We start from the raw sequence: 19,858 nt of genomic DNA, 5'->3' as shown, positions 1-19,858 counted from the left end.
CTCCGTGCACTGTTCCCATAGAGGATGATGGATATGGCCACCCCTATTCCTAGGGCTCTGTAGTTTGAAGGCACTGCAAAGGGAAAGATCTCTGCCACGTCCCTTTGGACCCTTTGAAGCTCTTTTACTCTGCGTTCTGTATCTGCTGCTGTCAGGTTATTCGTTTTTTCTCTGTCAAAACCTTTTTATTCACTGAGAGTCTCAGCAGGGTTCTTCGCTGGTTAATATTGCTGATTAAATTCCGTCGTTTCCAATGTAAATATTCAGAGACTTTCCCGTCTTCCCACCATTCGAATAGTGCAGAGCGTGCGCTCGCACACGGATGGTGTAGGAATTAATTGGAAGGGACTGAATCAGAGCAGGGCACGTGCAGACAGGGACAGGTGGGACACTCAGGAATGCCACCAGGACCCCAAGCAGCTCCCAGACGCTGCATCTCCTGCCCCGTAACGTTGATAGGGAGTGCTGTGCCTGAAAATCCAGTGCAGGGAGGAAGCAAAGGGAGATGATGGAGAGAAAACCCCTTTCATTGCATGCTGCCTTTCATTGCAATAGCAGCACTTGGAGCTGCAGGGCAGGTGAGGGCAATGAGTCAGCCCTGGCGCTCCTCCAGCCCCGGTGCCTCCAAGAGAAGAGCTGGGGGAAGAGCTGCCCCTCCTGCCACCATTCCTCCCCATCTGAAGGATTCTTCTGGGACTGAGCTGCTGACTTCAGCCCTCACCACCCGCTGGGATTTATGAAGCACCATTGAATATTTCATTCAGTGCAAGGATCTGCCCTGAGGACCTGATGCTGGAGGAGGCAGAAGCTGGAGGTGGTCTCAGACGAGAGCCAGGCTTCTCCCTAAAACCCATTTCTCTGCAGCTTACAGCAATAATTCCTCTCCTGCTTATGGGAGAAAGCAGACGCTCCTTGAAGGGCTTTACCTCTCGTGTCAATGGGAGAGCACTCCTAAAGAGGGTCATAAATCTCAGATAAATGCTGAGCAATGAGAGCGAAATGTGCTGGGGGCTGCGGGGAGGGGATGTCACCTCTCCAAAGCAAGGGATGGATGTGGATTGTAGCAAACCTCACCCTGCAAAGAGGTTCAGGGGGATTTTGCTCAGCTGGTGCCCGTGGGGCAGCATCCTTTTGATGTAAACACCCAACCTTGGGCCATTTTGCTAGAGCCCAACAGCCCGTTTTCTCCCCATCCTCCTCCATCAGGTCGTACCGTCTGTCTCCGGGCAGAGGAATGGCATTCTTTTCTCTGCTGTATGACAGACCATAAATCCTGGTGAGTATCGATCCCAGTGGCCAAAGGCTGACATTGCTTTGCCAAAAGGGGAGTGCAGCATGGCATGTCGCTCCGGCGCGACGCAGAGGAGCTCTTATCGATTCCGCTCCGCGTCGCGAAGCCCTTCCCCTTTCCTGCATTAAGGGCTAATTTTAGGCTGAGATGATGTGGTAATGGGGTTGTGCTCATTGTGCTGCGATTCCCGTCCATCCCTGGGTGCCACCACTGCGTCCTCCACTGTCCCCACCTCTCCTGTTCTGTCCCCAGGGGCTCTGCGTCCCCTCTCCTCCAAGGAAAGCACCAGAAATATGGAGGAAACTCACCCTCCATCTCATCGTGCTCTGCTCACTCTGACCTGCTCCATCTTCACCGCTTTCCTGCTCCCCTCGAGCAAGAGCCTGGGCTTAAATGCAGCTCCAGGTGGTGCAGAGGAGGAAAAGCTGCCCACTGCCGTGGCTTCTCACAGCTCTACCAACCAACGGAGCAGCAATCAGACCCAGCTGTGACCCAAAGACATTGCATGGCTTGGTGCCATCCTGACCCCAGCCATGAGGAATGCCCAAAGTCTGCGGATCGGGGAGGGGGAAAAGCATCACCTCAACTTTGCAGAGCTCTAGAAAACTTTGGCACGGGAATATGGAACATGAGCCACTCGTCATTGCTTGGACAGCAGCCGGACTTTAGCCAGACCTGGCAGCACTCTGAGCCCGAGCTGATGATGTAGGAATCAGCACCAAATGCTCCAACTTCAGCCACTACTGAATCTTCTGCCACTGCTGAGCCAGAGCTGCGAACTTCTGCTCAGCTCTTTGATTCCTTCTGCAAACAGCTCTGTGGAACAGCTCCGTTTGCATTTTGATCTGAGAGCAGTTAATTATCGTTGCTGATAGGGCATCATATGCTCCTGATCTGTGGAAATCAAAAAAGACTCTTTGTCAGGGATGGAGTGCAGCTGCTGTCCCAGACCTTCAAGTATAGCAAAGAGGAACACGCCAGAATGTCTTACAGCACATTGCTGGAGTCACTCTTCCATTTATATCTTTTCCTATTACCGGTGGGACCATAATTTGGGTTGCCCGCACGCAGCAAAGCTCCATTTTTTTTGGTCTCTAGGCAATGAGAGGTTCTGCAATGGTGGAAGAAAGAGGCTAGAAGTGACCCAAGCACGGTGAGACTAAGCAGAGATGCCCACTTGTGGTGATTAATTGAAGAACTTAAAACCAGCCATCCCTGGTCCATTCATCACCATCTTAACAGCAGGCAGCAAAGGAAGGGCATAAGAGCAGGAAAGCATCTTTCCCAGCCCCCACCAGGCGGTGGCTCGGGGATTCCCCATGCCCAAGATGGTATCTCCAGGTTTAATGGCCCTTGATGCATTTCTCGTCCATTAATTCATCCAGCTGCTGTTGAGCCCACGCAGGCTGGTAGCATCCACTGTCCTCACCTAACCCCATGCTGGGTATTTCCTTCGGGTTGTTCACAAAACTGGGACAACGTTGGAAACCCTGAGTTGCCCTTTTCTCCTTGGAATTCTTTCTAGGTTCCAGTTGAGGAGTGTGCTGGATGCACAAGGGATGGGATCCAGCCAAGCAGAGGCAATGCGAGGAAACGCAAAGCAACTGCAGAAATGCTCAACTTTGTCCCATCCTCAGCCTCAGGCCATGCTGCTCTAGAGCTCCAGTGGGGTTGGATCACCCACATCCTCAGTTATCCTCATAATGTGCATCTCTGGAGCTCTTGGTTTGCTCTTGGTCCAGGCTTGTGGTCATGGTAGGACACCAAGCAGATCATTTCTGCAGAGATTTCATCCCAGAGTGAGGCATAGTCAGGTCTGTGAGCACTTTACAAAATCCTAGAACCTTGGAATCATGAATCCTAGAATCTTGGAACCATGGAATATCTGAAGTAGGAAGGGACCCCACAAGGATCAAGTCCGACCTCCCACTGGTCCTCCCCTCATAGCAGGCTTGGATGAGGCTGCAACAAAGCAGCAGGACGGGGGGCTCACACCTGGGATAGGGGGGATGGATTCACCCTCTTACCCCATATTTCCTTTTGCACACTGTATCTTCCAGCCTTACAACCTCCCTGGCTCTCTATTTATATCAAAGCAGCATGCAAGCAGGGAGCAGCGAGCAGACCTATTAGGGAGGGCTAGGCTGCTATAAATAGTGCCATCAGTAATTAGCTGCAGTAATTACCTTTCCTATTCGTTAACTGGGAATGCACATAAACAAGGACTGGCAAGATGAAGACAGAGCTACTGAAGCCCACCAGCCAAGGGGTTTGGGTGATGTTAGAGTGCTGCCACGCTGCTCCCCAGCCAGCTGTCCCCACCAGGACACAAATGAGGGCACAGCCACGCTGCACCTCTTCCCCTCTCTGGTCATTTCATTAGCTCAATTACCATCCTCCAGAACGCCCAGGTTGCGTGCAGCGTGGCTCAGGCACACTTTGCTCCATGTGGATGCATGGAGCGGATGCAAAGCCCCGGCACAGCGGGTCCCTGAGCCCTGGGTTCCTGCCAGCCCACCCACCACCCGGCTTCCATCCGCCTGTTCCCATCTCCCCCTGCTTCTGGCCTCGGTTTTCCAGCTTGCTGGGTTCTCTCTCCTGCTGTTCCCCGGCTGCTGCTCCCTGGGAATGATGTTCATAGGCACCAGCTTGGCCACAGCCATCCGAGAGACTTGGTCCTGGATCTGTGGAGATCAGAGCAGACCCACAGGGCTCTTCCATGAGATCCTGGTGAGGAGATCCTGCTGAGCAGCTCCGTGGAGAAGGACCTGGAGGTCCCAGGTGACCAGTGGTTGAACAACAGTTGACCCAAGCCAGCAGTGTGCCCTTGTAGCCAAGAAGGCCAGTGACCAACAGCTGACCAACAATGGTTGACCGTGGGCCATGATGGGGAAAGAAAGACTGAAAGCCTGCATGCCCAGGGCATATAGAGTGCTGTGGGGATGCCCGAGCACCAAAAATATGAGCCAAAAAGGTTCCCTTCAGGCGTCTTCTTTCCTGCTTGCCATCACATTGACATTTCCAGCCGAGGACGGAGGTTCTCATGGTGCCACCAACAGGGCATGCAGCCTGTGGAAGGAAGCAAGGAAGGTCACAAACCCTGGGGAATTTGACTTCCCTTTAAGGCAATGCTCATTTGAGAGAGGAGTGTTGGAACTGTGGATCCACCAACAGTGTCAGAGGAGACGTTTGGCTCCCAGGGCATCTCTGTATAATAGCACACTGTTGCCAGGAGTTTCCCAGATCTGCAGCTGTTACAGAGATCATTTGTTCCAAAATTGCTCCTTTTAGAGCTGCTGAAAATCCCCGCTTCTTAAGGCACTTTGTTTCTCCATCTCATCAGGAGCTCACGCTGTCGCTGTGTCTTAATGCCTCTCCTATGTTCCCTGTCTCAGCCCAGCAATCCCAGCTTCCTGCTCTCTCTTCCCAGCAAAATTCTGGGGACTTCCACGCATTTTTGTCCCCACTGTCCCTAACGTTCCCTTTCCCAGCTCTGCCCCCTCGCTCTGCATTATCCCCACATGCAGCTCCCGAAAGAGCTCCGCTCTGTTTGTCTGAAAGGTTTTCAGGCTCTGAGAGGGGCTCATCCATCAGCTGGAGATTTGGCAGCATTCCTGGGACTGTCAGTTCCCAAGAACAAACAGCTGCAAAGGCACCATCCTCTTCCCGGAATCGGGGAGGAGCACACATGGCTTCAGCCCATTGCAGAGAAACAGCCAAGCAGCAGAACTGCTGCCCTCGAGCCAGCAATGCTCAGCTCAGGGGCTGCTGCTGAACCGAATCGGTCCCCTCTTGTCCCCTGCTTGTCCCCTGCTCCTCTCAGGAAGCATCACCCCCATTCACCCCCATCCCCATGGCGTGCTCAGAGCTGTGAGCGTGACAGCTCATGCTCCCCGCAAGGACACTGGATGTGTGTCCTTAGGGGACACGGACGCCTGGAGCCGCATGTGTGACCAAAACCTTCCCCGAGTGCATCCCAGGCACAATCCCTCCCCACGGCTGCTCTGAGCACGCCTTCCTCCACGCATCCTTGCTCCCATCCCACTGCTGGCACCCGGCTGTCTGCTGGCTCTGCAGCTCTCCCAGCCAGGACATCTCTCTGTCCCAGGAAATTAGATGTGGCTGAGGCTGTTCTGCAGCACTGATACCTGCTGGCATCACTCGACCCATCGCCATCAAACACTTCTGCATCCTTTGCAGCCAAACCCAGCGCACAACTGTGCTCCTGAGCACAAAAACTCCGTGTGCTCAACCAGGGAGCACCGTTCAGCTGTAACCAAACCCACCTGGAGACGGTGCTGTGGCCCATCCAGCAGCAAATCCCTCAGTCAGCTCACTCCAGCAGGCATTTGGCTTCTTTATCTGCAAGGAGAAATCAGAATAACCACCCCCTGCCCCTGAGTGCGGTGCCTTCTGCTTGCAGGGAGGAAGGCACAGACCCCCAGGGGCACAGGATGCTCCCAGTAGGTCAGGGCATGGCAGCTCGGTGAGCTGGAGGCAGGAAGGTTGTGCCATTGGGCAATGTGCATTCCCATGGAGCATGCTCTCCTCAGAGAGGAGCTGTGCTTTTAGATATTCTGCATTTGAAGGAAAGCCACTCATTTTTTTTTTTTAATCCAGGCTGCTTCTCCATCCTCACAGTGGATGCTTTGCAGAGCACTGTTTGTTTCCTACCCTCTGCAAGACACCAGAGTGAGACCAAACCGAAACTCCCTGTGCCAGCAGCATGTAGGTGGCAAAGCACCCAGGGCCGACACCAGCTCTGGCCTTTGGAGAACTTCACAACTCACTGATTCCCAGCACTGCTCTGCTCTCACCACTGATGGGAAGCTCTTATCACCACCTTCCTCCCTTCACAGCACTTTTCTTCCTTCCCAGCTCCTGCTGTGCCAGGATGGTTGTTTTGGTTTCGGTTTCTCCATGCCAGCTCAAGGGGACCTGCCCTGCACGGACGGCTTGGCACCACGCAGAGCACTCACAGCATCCCTTCTGTGGGTCCTTCTATCAGTGCCTAAGAAGAGAGGGTAAAGAGTACAGAAGGGAGGCAGGGAGGTCCCTGCCTGGGTCCTCCAAGAAAGGTCCCCAGTTCTGAGAACAGCCACGGTGCTCCCTGGGGGCTGGGGAGTCCCAGCTGGTACAGCCCCAAGGATGCTCCGTGATGCCAAAGTTCCTGCCAATATCAGTCCCAAAAACACTTACTGCTCTCCCTTCTTCCCCACAAAGCAGGATGCGGTGGGGTTGGACACAGTGAGTGGGGAGCAGAGCTGAGGAAGAGGAAAATGTAACCACGGACCCAGAGAGATCACGCAGCATCTGTGCGCTTCTGGATGGCCGAAGGCAAAGCTGGAGGTGATACCCTTTTCTGCAGGAGGGAGTTAAATAAAACCCTTTTATTTCTCTTCCATCTGAGCTGTCTCTTCGAGATATCTCAGCTCAGCATTTTAGTCCGTGTCACAACACAGCTTGGCTTGCGTTGGGTTTAAAAGCCTCTTGGTTTCTTTGGAAGGAGGGCAGATCAAGACAGATCGTCTCAAAGCTCTGGCCAGCTCTGCCTTCCCATTTATTTGAACCAGAGCAATTCACCTGTCAAGTGAGAGGTGCCCAGAGCAAGCAGAAACTCTTTTCAGCCTCCAGTGATTGTAAAAGAAGTCAAGGCATCTTTCTGAGCGCCCACAGATCTGTCTATCCATGCACACCTACACACAGCAGCTCAGCCTGGAGTGGATTCACCTCGCCAGCCCTGTGCCACACCTGGGGGACGGATCCCCCCCTCGAGGAGACTCTTCCGTCGCTGTGCTGATTCATTTTTGACCCTTTTTCAGCTTGTTGATCCCTAATGCTCTTGGTTGGTAGAGGGGGGCACTGTTATTCGGACAAAGCTCGTCCTCAGCACTGGATTTCCATTGGGACCCAATGGGTCACGTAGGCAGCAGCTCTGCAGGAGCTGCACTGAGCCCTTCCAGCAGGAATTACCACCAAATCTGCTGGCCTAAAGTCAAAGCAACCCTGATCCAAAGGGGAGCAGAGTCACTGCACCAGGAGGGCTGGTGGTGCCGAGTGCCGTCGCTCCAAAGTCACCGAATGGAGAAAACCAACGTGATCCGGTGCTGATCCGAAGGATTTCTGCTCCAAAGGAGGAGTCCATCAGCTGGAAGTGACACAACTCTCTTTGTTCAGTGCTACAAAGCGCTGAGATGGAAATGCTCGCTATAAATACGGCGGGGAAGCAAACACCATGGAGGGAGAAGACCTATTTAATCCAAAGCGCAAATTGGCACAAGAATAAATAAATATAAATTCGCCATGAACGTAGGCTGAAAATTAATGGGATTCTAACCACCAGAGAAGCGGTGTGCTGAAACAACCTTCTGACAAGCAAGGAGCCGTACTGATTTTGGGATGGCTTTCGAGCCATTCGTAGTTCACCAGAGGACAAGGGCAGTAGTGGACAACGTGTTTAATGCCTTAGAAATCTGTATATACAAACAGTGGAAGCAGAACAAACAGGAGGAGCTCGAATTCTTCCTACAAAGCAAAATTCTGATTTAATTGGCATAACAGGGGCTTGTTGGGATAAGTTCTGTCTGGAATATTAATATCCAGAGGCAGAGCTTGTTGGGAAAGGGCAAACGAGGAGAAAAAGGAGGTGATGGGGAGCACAGGTACGTCCCCTGGGTGTGTACTGCAGGAGGAAATGGTCTCTGAATAGGAATTGGAGGAGGAAAAGCGGGCGCTGCTGGAGCAGAGGCAGAAAATGAGGCAAAGGAAACAGAGCAGCCATTCTAATGGGAGGTTTGCAGCATCATCTGGAAGATGGAAGGTGGTGGCAGCGAGGGAGTTCAGCTGCCTGGGGTTGCTTGACAGGGATCCTGTACAGCACGCATTGCTCGGCAGATTTAATGACTGTGTTGGTAGAACAGGAGGTAAAACAGACAAATGAAAACCTTAAAGCTGTCTGTGTTTGCTTCTGGCCAAAAGGGAAGGCTGACAGGAGAAAAACAGCCTTGGAAATGGGTGAAATCAGTGAGGATGAGCCCACGGGAGGCAAACTTTCCACGGTGCACACCATGGATGCTAATGAGGACACTGATTTTTCAACATCACCGAGTTTGTATGGAGCTGAAACATAGGAAGGGAAAAGTGCTGCATGGGATTTGGGCTGGATGGTTAAGAGGAAATCAAGGAATGATGGACAAAGCCTGAGGGCCCCTCAAGATGAGCCACAACCTCAGACTCCCCAGCAACTGCTGACAACAGATGGAGGGCGGCGGTGCCAAAATGGTGTTGGGAAGCGACAGTCACGAGCACGAGGCTCCCTTTGCTTTTTGCCTTTGCTAAAAAGGGAATTACTCCCGCGAGCTCCGGGGATAGAAGTGTGAAATCTTCAAGGAGATGACAGGAGGAAGGAATAGATTGGAAGTCCCTGGATGAGTTGGGTTTGGGGTTGGAGAGCTCCTGACCTTGTAGATCCGGAGCGTGCAGCCTCCAAGAACCATCTCAGCACCACAGGGAAGATGCCGCTTGCAGGGATTTCCATAAAGCTTTTGACACCATCTCGTATGACATTCCTATAAACGAGGTGGAGAAAGGCATCTAAGTTAAGCTCCTCTAAATCAAGTGCAAAACCAGCTGGAAAATCTACTCAGGAGATCGTTGAGCTCAGAATAGGAAAATATATCAAGTGGAAATCTGGCCTGAGCTTAGCGTAATTCGGTGTTTTCATAGCTGGCTTTCAGGACAGCATAAAGGCATTCCTTATTAAATCTGCGGGTGGATCAACCTAAAAGCCAGCATTAAGAATCCAGCCTTGACAAACTGTGAGAAATTTGTTCAAAAATAAAAAATAAAAATCGAGTTAAATCAATAAATAGGCTGCAGTTTGGGAGGGATGCGTGCAGGTTCCTGCGCCTGGGTAAGAACAGCCCCTTTCAGGAGTACGGACTGGGGGACGAACTGAGTGGTGACAGCTCCAGGGTAACGTGGCCATAGGTGGGACCACCCCACATGGGAGGCAGCCGTGCTGTGCTCCTGCAAATTGCATCATGCAAGAGCATCTAAACCTGCTTGCCAGGTGGGATCAGGCAAACATCTGCAAGGAATGCTCCTTCCCTGGGCCCTACTTTTGGGTAAGAGCTTCTTTGTGGCTCATCTCTAGAATGTGTTCTGCACCCACTGCCTCTCCCCTTCTCCATTTAGCCTGGCCATCGTTCTGCAGGGCTCTTCGTTCTCCACTCCTAGTAATTTTCCTCTGAATAATCCTTGGGATGCACTGACTTATTTTTAATGGCATTGTGATGGTCTGAGCAGAGATGCGTCGCATTAACATGTAAATAACACCATATTAATCTCAGCTACAAGGTGGATGCGAGGCACTTCATAAGGATGCTTTCTCCCACAGGGATGACAAAGTGTGTTTGTTTCTCTATAATTACAAGCGGGAGAACACCTCCACACTTCACACTTCAGCTCTGCTCGTCTATTTATTGCAGTTTTGGCAAATTCATATGTCACTGCACAGGACCCTCTGGTTTGGTTTCTTGGCTTTTTGGCTCAGCTTTGTCTATTTTGCTGTTCTGAAGATTTAGTGGCTGGGGAGGATTTTTTTTTTTTCCCTAGCTCTCTCCAACTCTTGGTCAAGCATTTGTGTCCCCTTGTGAAGGGCTGCAGCCCTTCATCATTTATCCGGTGAAGGGTGTCTTAGGGAGACCAAATTAAGCATTCCTCCTCAGCATTAAATCTGCAACATATTTCAAAGACTTTTTTTGTGCCTCCTGCAATACTGCAGAGAAGAGGAATCCTTCATCTTTAAGATCCTGGGAGTGATTTCCCCAAAACATGGAGGGAAAAGATGGAAGATGGGATGCAGATCAGTCCAAGTATCACTCGTGGTACCCATGCACCATTTTTGGTCCTGGAGCTCATCACAGCAATAAGGTGCTGCCATACACGTGAGCCTTTAAGGTGTATTAAATACAAAAAGCATGCAGGAAAATGCAAAGCAAGACAGAAAGGAGCATCTGCAAGGCTTCAGGTGCCACCAACCATCTCTGAGGCCACGGTGCAGTGCAGGAGACCCGGGTCTGGGGGTGAGTCCCACCCTCAGCACAGCCTTCAAGATTTTGGTCTGTTTAATTCAGCATCTGATGCTTATCCAGGTGCTTAAAGCCACCCTGAGCCAACTCAGCAGTACTGCTGGAGTTTGGACCTGGTGAAGTTTCTCCAGAGCAAACACGAGCCCAGCAGAACCTCAGGACATGTGATGAGGATTCACCTTCCTACAGACCCTGACCTCCTTGAGGGCCTCCTTGCAGATCTCCACGAGGGTCTCATTGATGATCTCCTTGCAGATCTCCACGAGGGTCTCCTTGCAGTGCCTTTATGTCCCACAATGCCAATTTTGGGGTGCAGGGCATCGTGCCAAGGACAAAAAGACCAGAAGACCTGTAGGACCTCTTCAGGGCTCTGGATGCAGCCCCAGGAAGCTGGAACTGAGCAGAGCTCCGCAGACAGGGTTATGTGGGACCATCCCAAACAGCACTGCACCACTGGGAAGAACCGACCCTCCCAGCTTACTTCCTTTTCCTGCAGATGTGTTGAGCTCTGTCAGCTCCAGCACAGATCTTCACACCACTCTGCACTTAATTCTTCCCTGTGAAAACCACTCTCGTCTCCACTCCCTGCTCTTTAGCGTGTTATTACACCCTGCAAACACTTTTCCCCTTAAACCACAGCCGCTAAATTTCCTTCGGAGCTGCTACAGAAGAGCTTTCCCCACACTGCTGCAAATCCAAATGCCCGCTGTCACCTGGACACCACTTGTCAAACAGCTGCTGATGCCTTTGGGATGCTGCAGGAGCGCATTGGGTGAAATCCCTGCCAACACCACCCATCCCTCAAGGCTGGTGATGCTTTCTGGCCACCTCTTCCTTTTTGCCATCCACACGATTTCAGGCAGCTGGAACTGCTCTGATGAGTCTTTCTGCAAGCTTTCAGACCCATCTGTTCCTGATACTCCGTGCCTCCCTTCATATCAGAGCCTCCAGAGTTGGTATTTAACACTTGTTAGCTTTCCCTGATTCCATTTTGATGTAAATACCCATTTATCATGTTTTCCTAAGGAGAAGCTATCAGTGCTTTCCAGTTCCCCTGCACTGAAATGCTGCGACCCTTCTGCAGGGCAGGCAGTGGAGAGCTGGAGAGGTTCTGAAGCCAATTATTTCTTGTGTGCCAAAGGGCAACGAGTGGGTTAAAGCACCACTGTTTAATCCCATGGCGCAGAGACCTGTTGGGGTCTCTCTGACAGCAGTGCCACCACCTCCAGAAGGTGACATCAACCCCACGCGGACCTCTGTCAGCAGAGAGCAGCTCTCAGGCCAACAGACATCTCCAAAAGCAGGAAGGATTCCCTCTAAGACATGCCCTGCCTTCACCCCTCTTAGCTGGGTGCCTCCTCCCAGCTTGCTTGCTTTCCAGCAAGGCAAGAATGGAGGCGATGGATGAGGAGGTGCCAGCACAGAGCCTTAGGAGTGCACAGCAGCCCAGGGAAACTGAGGCCCTGTGAGTCCTGATGTCACACCATCAGCATGAATGGACCTCAGTGGTGCCTATGCAGAAGGGCTGGAAAACATCTCAGCTGCCACTGTGAGACCAAAGAGATGTTTTATACCCTGCAAAACATGTCACCAAAATATTGGCAGCTCCTTTTGGAGTGATCTTACGACCCGGATTGCTGCTGTCTGTAAGGAGGGCAGCCTTTGCTTCGCAGAAAAGAAAGAAGAAACCCAGGGGAGGCTTCCAAACCTTCAGGATGGAAAGAAACACAAATCCCTTCCAGCGAGAAATGCTGGAGATAAGTGGGAATCCCTGTCCTGATGGAAGATAGAAAGCTGAGCAGACTGCTTGGGGCTGCCAAGGCAGATCTAGGGGGGGAAGTGAGGAAGTGAGAACGGAGCCAGGAGGTCCAGCAGATGGGAAGAAAAATATTTCGGTGCCAATATTTAGAAAGGTAAATGAGAAGAGTTGGGTAATTACAGGGCTGTCAGTCGGACGGGGAGCAGTTGGCCGTTCCATTGGAGTTCACGGGAGGCAGATTTCACCACCGCGGCCCGTAATCCTGATGGAACGATAGATCTGGGTGATAAACCGATGATTTAACGATAATTAGATGTGAAGAGCGTTTCGTGCGTGACGTCGAGACCGTGAAATTCCAGCGATAAAACCAACGTCAGCCCCAACAGAACGGGCTGGGAGCAGCACGACCTCTGGGTCCCCACCCGCCCTGCACGTGCCACCACCAGGAGGTCCCCAGAGCATCTCCAGCACACACAGCTCCGTGCTGAGCAAACAGCATGGAAACAACCCTCAATCGCATCCCTGGGATTCGTCTCAGCCAACCGTGACCGCATCCAGCGCCGGCATCTCGGCTGTCACCTCGGACTCTGTTTGGGAGCAGATTGCATCCAGGCGTGACATGGAGAGCACGTGGAGGGGCTCTGCTCGGATCCAGGAGGGAGAGGGGTGCTCGGTGTTGTGCCAGCACTGAGGTTCAGCTGCACAATGGAGCGGCTTCGGATGTTTTGGGGTCTCGCAGGCGTCCCCACGGCGCTGGCAGATCGAACAGGAGGTCTATGGGAGACTCATAGCCAGACATTGCAACCTGAACTCAGATGTTGGTGTGAAGGGAATAAAACTGAGCCCTCGAGGTGGGGTGAGCGATTGGAGCAAAGCCACATCTGCTCCCCAATCCACATACAGTTCTGTCCCCCACGCTGATGTCTGTGACGCACTTTGCCTCCAGCACAGAACTCCTGCAGGTCTGCATCAGAGCCTCCATCCTTGGGGTGACCTGTTTGTACCCCAGGACCTCTCACATCCCTGGGGTTCTCATTCCGGGCAAGCAAAACCCCAGCACAGCCCACTGCAGAACCCCACAGCAGGCTTTGCACGTTTCCAGCATCCTCTTGTGTCAGCCACAGCTGCAGGAGCTGATGGGAACATGAAATGCAGCTGTTGCTCAGAGCAGTGGAACCAGCTACCACTTTCCTTGCTGAATTTCAAAGGAAAAAAAGCGATGTTAGCCACCTACATCCATTGCAACCCAAGTGTGCAGGACTGGGATGCGTGCACATTGCCCATCAGTGCGGGGGGATCCGTGCTGGGCACAGAGCAGGGGTGGATCAGACTGCCCAGCTCCCTGCAGAGATGCACACATGGCACAGTGCTGTGCCAGGCAGCCTCTCCTATCTCCTGTAGGCAGAGCAGCCTGCAGGTATCCCTCTTCCTGGGCACGTATTCAAAGCTCTGGGATATTGCACACATATTTTCTCAGCTCCACGTGACGGTGCATTTGGAGCGCTCCGAGGGAATCTGGCTTTGCAGGGCACAGGGACTGCAGGAAGGTTTTTTTTCTGCTTCCAAGGTGGCCTCGGGGAAGAATTGGTTGGAAAGCAGCTCCTCGAGGCACGGTGTCATAGGCTGCCATGGAAATTTGCTCTTCAGAAAGTCGAGGTGGCACAGAGCGTTGCTGGACGATGCTCTGGGATGCTGTGACTGCAGGCAGCGCGTGGGCTCACAAGGAGACATCAATGCAGGGGATATCACAGCAGCAGATGGAAACCTGGCCTGGGCCCTCAGCAAGAGCAACACAGCAAAGAAAACACAAGAACATCACTGCTGGCAAGGGCACGTGCCAGAATATCCCAACCTCAAGTTCCTGTTCCAGCCTTCCAAAGCCTCTTGCTGCTGGCAGATAAGTGACAAATCCAACGGCTGCAGGCAAAGCTCTGCCACGTCACAGCAGCCCAAAATCTGGGGCTGCTCCCAATGCCATCCTATGGGATGCGCCCCATTTCTGCAGGAGGAAAACAGCCCATAGGGAAGGCAGTGGCACCAGAGACCGGAGTGCCTACCTGGTGTGCAGCTCAGACCTCTGCCAGGAGTACATCATCAACCGGGAACGATCTCAGAGAGGAAGCAATTAAACTGTTCTCCCTGTTAATTTTGCCACTGATGTGTTCTCTGACACAGAGCTCTCACGTGGAGATGTGGAGAGCCATAGGTTGAGTGAGGGTAGGATGGGTTTGAGAGGTGTTTGTCGGTGTTGGTTTCTCAGGTCAGCTGAAGTGACTGCGCCTGAGGGTTCATCTGTGGTCAGGAGGTTTATAAATTCATCAGCACACGCACACAGCTCACACCAGGAGCTCCCCGAGGACCCTACAGGTGCAATCTGGATCCATAATAAGCTTTAGGCATGGGGTCTATTAGCTCTTACTGGAGGGGAGGGAGGAATAAAACCTCAATTTCCAGTTAGTCACAGAGATTTGATCAACGCATTCGTGTTAATGATCTGTAGAGTGCAAATGGCATGAAGTCTAAAGAGACACAAAGAGGAGGATATTATGGACTGTGGGTGCCCCACAGCCCCATCTTCAGCCCTTTAGGGCTAAGGAGCACTTCTGTTTCTTTCCACAGTCCTAACACCATTAAGTCCCAGCATATAAATGGGGTTCACCAACGCTGCTGCTGTTCAGGCTCTAAATAGTGGGAGAGAACTGTGCCACATCCCTACCTGGCAGGGTCAGACTTTGCATTCTGTGCTTGCAGGTATACACACTGCAGGCTGCCGTTAGTGTAGCTTCAGCAGGGTAATTTTTCACACACGTCTGCAACAAAACAACAGTGCAGTTAATACACAGGATCCTGCGCAAGCGTCAGCATCAGCAGTTTAAGCACTGCACCCTGACTCCATCAGCACAGGGCACAGAGCAAGGGGGGAGGACAGATGGACAGAGCGCCTCCCCAAAGCCCTCCCGCCCACCCCAGCTTTACCCTCAGCCACCCTAAGGCTGCATTCAGTCCTTTCCCATAGGGCAGCTCATGCAGCATGGAGCCATCAGCCCTTCCCCATGCGTGTTGAGGCCACGGGAAGCAGACCCTGCTGACCCACAGCCCCTCATCCCACTGCTGCTGCAGCCATCCCTGCAGGGAGCCCCGATTCACACAGTCTGATCACTGTTGGTCCCACGGATGATCGTTGCCTCCTGGGGTCCATTTGTACTTTTCTCCTGGATGCTCTCCTGCACCTCCAGCGCCGGGCTCCTCTCTGAGTGCATCTCTGCAGTTACACAGAGCCTTAACACAAACCTTAACACAAGCACCAAACCCCAACCCAAACTCAAAGCCATGCTCAAACTCAAACACAAACCTGAAGTAAATTCCAACCCAAACCCAAACCAATCCAAACGCAAACCAAACACAAAACTAAACCCAAACCAACCCAAACCCAAACCAAACCCAAACCTTAACCCAGACCCCTGCTCTGTACCTCTCTCCCCCACCTCTCCCTCTGCTCTGTTAGCAGAAGGTCTCTGGGCTGAGCCCTGCCTGGCTGAGCCCACTGAGCTCTCCTATTTACTCCTAGCGAAGGGCTCACTTTGAAGGGATAAACAGCCTGATTAAACTCACAGCTCTTCCTCCCGAGCAGCGATTCTCTTTGAAGGATACAGGCAAAGCCAGAGCGAAAGCAATTGCTAACAGCAAATCCACTGCTGACTCCTCCTGGGAGAGAGAGCCCTGTGCAGAACGGGAGGAGGAGAGATGGAGCGGAAAAGCTCGTGGAGCTTTGCTTTATATCAAGTAATCTCATTATTGCAATTTCAGAGCTAAATGGTAAATAGGCAGAGCTGCTGGGCAGGAAGCAGGCTGGGTCATGGCTCGATTCTGCTGATGCAGACATGGAGCTGCTCCTGGATGCTCTGCTCAGACAAACCTTCATATCCGTTGGGTATCAGTGGGGTCGTGCCATGCAATCCCTTCAGCCAAAGCCAATTCCAGCAGTCCTGAGGCTGCTAGGAAAGGCAAAGAGCTAATTAATATCAGTATGTACAGGTGTACCAACTGACTGGTAAGGAAACCCGGTGTCTTTCTCAGTCTCACACTTCCCAGTGTTTGTCCAAGGGGTGGGGAGCTACAGAGAGCACTTTGCACACTGCGTGAACTGGAAGCGTCCTCACACAACCTGCCAGGGTGTGAGAACACTGAGAGGGATCTGCAATTTCCAAAGATTCAGTGTTCTCCAAACATCTCCGGGGCATTGCAGAGCCACAGGTGGTCCTGAAGAAAGAGAAGGGCTCTGGGTGGGCACAGCCCCGTCCCCATGTATTGCAAGACCCCAGGTGGGCACAGCTCTATCCCAGCCCTGGGTGGGCACAGCCCTGTCCCCATGTATTGCAAGACCCCAGGTGGGCACAGCCCCGTCCCCATGTATTGCAGAGACCCCAGGTGGGCACAGTCCTGTCCCAGCCCTGGGTGGGCACAGCCCTGTCCCCATGTATTGCAGAGACCCCAGGTGGGCACAGTCCTGTCCCAGCCCTGGGTGGGCACAGCCCTGTCCCCATGTATTGCAGACATCCAGCCCATGTGCATCCTTTCACATTTGCTCCCCTGTTTTCCTAGGCTTGAATGCAGCTCTGAGCAGAGCCTTGCCCACCCTGCCCCTCTTTCAGCTCCCACCAGGAGCTCAGCACCTGCAGCACTCCCCAATTCCACTCAGTGCTCTCCATTTCCAGACAGATTAACCACTCTTTTCCGGACAGATACACATCCCCTCCTTTTGTGCTATGTTTCCACACCGTTTGCTGGAGTTTATATCTTCATCACTCAGCGTGCAGCCTCAGGGCTTGTTTACCACGCATCAAACCCTCTTCTGAATAGGGAATATTTCCTTCCTTTTGCGTTTTATCTATTGAGCTCATCACCCGGAGCAGCAGCGCTAAGAAGCATCGGGGAGGGGACAGATTCTCCTGGTGCCCTCTGATGTTCTCCTCCTGTAATCTGCTCCAAAGGAGCCCTCTCCATAAGGTGGTCCCCCACATCAGATTTAACACAGCCATGATGATGCTCAGCCCCTCTGCTCCCTGCAGAACGCAGCAGGTGTTCCTAGAAGTTGTCCTGGAAATTAGAGCACGAATAATACAGCTTGTTTGCCACGGGCAAAGATGAGTTCTCTTCTTTCTGGTGCCTCCTAAGATCTCCATTCTTGTCGTACAGCCCTCTCAGGGCGCCTGTAGCGGGGGGAGGGCTCTTATCAGACATCCCAGCTATCAAAAGGAGCGGGATGTGTCACATCCTACTACGCTCTCCCACTCAAGTGCACCAACACAAAACCCATAGACACATTCTGGTCCCTATTCTGACCACAGATCAGAGCAGAGCTGAGCAACAGCACTCCAAGCGTTGTGGACTCGGTGCAGAATGGCTCTGCAGGCGGAGGGACCACAGCTCTGCCCTCATAGGGAGCACCTCTCCCTTAAAACCAAGCAGAAGGACCTTTGTTCCTAGCAGTGCCCAGCTGTGAGAAGGCTCTCCGTGCCTCTCCATGAGCAGCACAAGAGAAGAGGAGATCCCCTTTCACCTCCCCGCTCTCCACGTGCTTTCCCCACTCATCACCCATATCCGTATCCCACAAATGGAGAGACTCCATTGCAGCAGTGAATCCTTCCCCTCCCTTTATCCCCCCAAGCCATTTGCTAATGCTGCCTTCTTCCTGGGAACCCTGGAAGCCTCCCAGTACCTCCTCCAGCCCCTCTCAGCACAAAGAGTGGTTGTTTGCTGTTCCCAGCCCTGCAGTGCGTGCTCGGGGAGCTCACGCGATGGCCGCTGATCAGTGGGCAACACAAAGCAGCTGAGCCCGAAGGAGCCCGAAGGCTTTGTGCTGTCTGCTCAGTGCAAAACCCCGGGGCTTCTGCAATAAAGGCAATAGGAAGATGGAATGATGCAGCGGGGGATTCCCCCTCCCTGGAGACTTTCAAGGCCAGGCTGCCTCAGGCTGTGGGCAACATGATGGAGCTGGGAGTGCCTCTGCTCAGAGCAGGGGAGTTGGGCTCCATGACCATTAAAGTCCCTTTCAACCCTAAGGATTCCATGAGGCTGCTCCCCAGGGCTGAAAGCCAACCCCGTGCACCACAGGAGGCTGCATCAAAGTGTCCCAAATCTGTTCCTTTGTTTGCTTCTTTCTACTTTACTCTCTTTTTCCCACCTATGAAACTTCCGTTGGAACACCTTCACTTCAGCTTCAGTTCGGCACCGGAGGGACCACCACCTCCCTCCTGCTCTGTGCCGCATCCCACCATCAGCTGCAGCCACCAAATGCCTCTACTTATGGCACAAGTCACACTACTATCCCACCCTGTGGTCTCCCTCCCCCTGCCCACCCATAAGGCTGTAAGACACCACTGCTTTGCAGTCCCACCTCACTCTGCACTCCTCCATAGGACAGCACAGAGGTGCCCTTGGATGTCTCCATGCTCCATCCGTTCACCCAGGGGGTCAAGCAGCTCAACGGGATCCAGCGTGGGCTGCTCTCTTATTCCAGGTTTCTCTAGCCTGAAACCAAGAGAAAAGAAATGGCTTGGCAACTAATAATAGAAGCTGTGAAGAGTTAAAATGTCCCAGGAGTGGAAGGAGCCTTGATTCATTTCTTCACATAAAAAAGTTTCTAATTATACTGAGTCTTATCTCAGAGCTAGAGCGGGTTCATAACTCTGCCTTTGTCCTTGATGTGCTTGGAGGCGATGGGCAGCTCTCGGACAGCACAGGGATGGAACTTTTGGGAAGTAAAGTATTTCCTGGGAGTCCTGCAGGGAGGAGGGGCCCTCAGCTGAAGCTTTGGGAGCTCAGGAGATGGGATTGGAGCAGAGGAATGGGCTGAGATGGGGGCATCCTCGTGTGTGCGGCTGCAGCCACGGACCCGACGGCCTCCTGAGGACCCTCCGCACCTGACTTATCCTATGGGTCTGATCTTGATCTGAGCTCCAGGAGCTCGGAGTGTGGGGCTGGGATGCTTGCACAGCAGTGAGGAATGCACCAAGGGAACCCCACCTTCTCACTGCTGTCAGATCCACACGCTGCTCGGCCCTGCATCCCCAACCCCAGGCATCCCCTGAGAGCCCACGCCGTGGGAGGACGCACTCACTCTCTCCCTTGCTTTGATGCAGTGCCTGAGCTGCAGTTCAATGCAGAAAGCAGCCATGTGAGTTACACACGGCGATCAGAGCCACATTAACGAGGGCCGAACCTTCTGCTATGGGATGTGTGGATGGTGAGGGTCACAGCATGGAATGAAAGCTCTGCCCCTCAGGCAAGGAGCCAGTGGAGCCCTCTCCTCTCCCCAGAGCTCACAGCCCTCCGGGTGGGGGCAAAATGCAAAGGGTGTCTCTCTGGGGAACGTCAGGAACGCATCAAAAGGCACTAAAATCAGCCAAGTAAACGCCTTTTCTGATGTAATTCCTCCTCTTTGAACCTTCTTCCTTTGCTCTCAGCCTCTGCCCACCACGATGCTCACAGCAGAGCAGTGGGTTCTTCCAGTAAAGCCCCACACAGAGCCATTACTCAGCATCACAGCAACGCAGCCTCATGGGGAGCATCCCCAAAAGGGCTCACTGATGGAGATGGCTGTGACCACATGCATGGAGCAATGATCTGCCACCCAGCAAGCCTATCCAGCGATGTTTTGCGGAGCATGTTTACCCATGGAGAGAAGCTGGGAATGCTCTCCCTCCAAAACACAGC

Source organism: Meleagris gallopavo, chromosome 27 (assembly GCF_000146605.3).
Source record: "Meleagris gallopavo isolate NT-WF06-2002-E0010 breed Aviagen turkey brand Nicholas breeding stock chromosome 27, Turkey_5.1, whole genome shotgun sequence".
Taxonomy (NCBI): domain Eukaryota; kingdom Metazoa; phylum Chordata; class Aves; order Galliformes; family Phasianidae; genus Meleagris; species Meleagris gallopavo.
Note: the sequence above shows the minus strand (reverse complement) of the source record.